Here is a 2,500-nt window from a genome sequence, read left to right on the forward strand (position 1 = left end):
CGAGCTGTTGCTCGGGCCGGCACGGGACGCGCATGGGACATCCCGGGACGGCATGGGACGCCCTCGCTACAGCTCGAGACGGCCAGGTACGCCCGAGACTTGGCTCGGGACGGCCTGGGACGCCCTCGCCATAGCTCGGGACGGCCTGGGACGCCCGAGACTAGGCTCGGGACGGCCTCGGCACAGCACGGGACGGCCTGGGACGCCCTTGCCACAGCTCGGGACGGCATGGGACGCCCGAGACTTTGCTCGGGACGGCCTGGGACGCCCTTGCCACAGCTCGGGACGGCCTGGGACGGCCTCGGCACAGCTCGGGACGGCCTGGGACGCCCGAGACTTTGCTCGGGACGGCCTGGGACGTCCGAGACTTTGCTCGGGACGGCCTGGGACGCCCGAGACTTGGCTCGGGACGGCCTGGGACGCCCTCGCTCCAGCTCGGGACGCCCTGGGACGGCCTCGACACAGCTCGGGACGGCCTGGGACGTCCGAGACTTTGCTCGGGCCGGCCTGGGACGCCCGAGACTTGGCTCGGGACGGCCTGGGACGCGCTCGGCACAGCTCGGCACAGGCCGGGACGCCCGAGCCGAGCTTCGGGTCGCACGAAATCTCTTCGTATTCCGACATATTAGAAGCTTCCCATCATGTAGTAGGCCGAGCTTTGCCCTTTGGATGCCCTATGGTGCTTGGCGAGCACTAGGGAACGTGCCAGCACAAGTGCTGTGCACGCTCTGGGGAAGGAGCTCAACCCTCCCCCTTATAGTGCAAAGTTATTGTTTTTCCTATTTTCACAAGGAAACATCAATTTTTTAACCAAGCATACTGGGCCTTTACTCCTTCGTTACTCGTCGGAATCCAGCAAACTTATACTCGTTGGAAAGGTCTTTTCGCAAGGATTTTTTTGATATATTATAATAGCGATTCCGATAAATATTTATTTTTCTATGAATTTTTAAGTGAATAAACACCGGAAAATTCATAAAAAATAGAAAAAAAAATATTTTCTTCCGTTTCTTTTCTCCAATAATTCATAAATAATACCTCAATAGTATTAATGAAGAGAGAGTCGAAATGGCCCGGGTGGATTTCGAAATGTCCCACGACCCCATAGAATGCACGGGCCAGCCGAGCCAAAAGAATGGGACGCGCACGGGACAGCATTGGTCAGGCTCGGGACGGCACGGGACAGCACGGGACGCGCATGGGACGGCACGGGACGCGAATGGGACGGCCTTGCTAAGGCTCGGGACGGCATGGGACAGCACGGGACGCGAATGGGACGGCCTTGCTAAGGCTCGGGACGGCATGGGACAGCTCGGGACGCGCATGGGACGGCCTTGGTGAGGCTCGGGACGGCCTTGGTCAGGCTCGGGACGGCATGTCACGGCCCTGGTGAGGCTCGGACGGCACGGGACGCGCATGGGACGGCACGGGACGGCCTGGGACGGCCTTTGTGAGGCTCGGACGGCACGGGACGCGCATGGGACGGCCTTGGCGAGGCTCGGGACGGCATGGGACAGCACGGGACGGCCTCGGCACAGCTCGGACGGCACGGGACGCGCATGGGACGGCCTTGGCGAGGCTCGGGACGGCATGGGACAGCACGGGACGGCACGGGACGGCCTCGGCACAGCTCGGACGGCACGGGACGGCCTTGGCGAGGCTCGGGACGGCATGGGACAGCACGGGACGGCACGGGACGGCCTCGGCACAGCTCGGACGGCACGGGACGGCCTTGGCGAGGCTCGGGACGGCATGGGACAGCACGGGACGGCACGGGACGGCCTCGGCACAGCTCGGACGGCACGGGACGGCCTTGGCGAGGCTCGGGACGGCATGGGACAGCACGGGACGGCCTCGGCACAGCTCGGGACGGCACGAGACGCGCATGGGACGGCCTTGGTGAGGCTCGGACGGCACGGGACGCGCATGGGACGGCCTTGGTGAGGCTCGGACGGCACGGGACGCGCATGGGACATCATGGGACGCACATGGGACACCTTATGGGGATCATCAAGGGACGTTGCACGGGACATTCTTTCCCACGAAGGGCATTTACATGGGACATCTTAGGAGTCGAGAGCCGGCACATGGGACAACGTAGTTCACACGCACGGAACACTTTACTTTCGTTTGGAACGTCGTGGGATCTTTATGTCCCCATTAGCACCGAACCTTTAACATGCTAGGAAGCTATGTTCGATCTTCTCGAAGTGTCGATGGAACTTCGATGGATACACATCCGATCCGATGTTATGATGATGTACTTTCTCCGAGATCGATGTTGGGGCCGTATTCCGATGTCATGATGATGTACTTTCTCCGAGATCGATGGGACGGCCTTGGTAAGGCATGGTTCGGCCTTGGTAAGGCATGGGTCGGCCTTGCTAAGGCATGGGACGCGCATGGGATGGCCTTCGTAAGGCATGGGACGGTCTTGTAAGGCACGGGACGCGCATGGGACGGCCTTGTAAGGCATGGGACGACCTTCGTAAGGCGTGGG

The sequence above is a fragment of the Eschscholzia californica genome, unplaced genomic scaffold (genome assembly GCF_041429995.1).
Source record: "Eschscholzia californica isolate CP2 unplaced genomic scaffold, dmEscCali1.0.p SCAF_32, whole genome shotgun sequence".
Classification (NCBI taxonomy): Eukaryota; Viridiplantae; Streptophyta; class Magnoliopsida; order Ranunculales; family Papaveraceae; genus Eschscholzia; species Eschscholzia californica.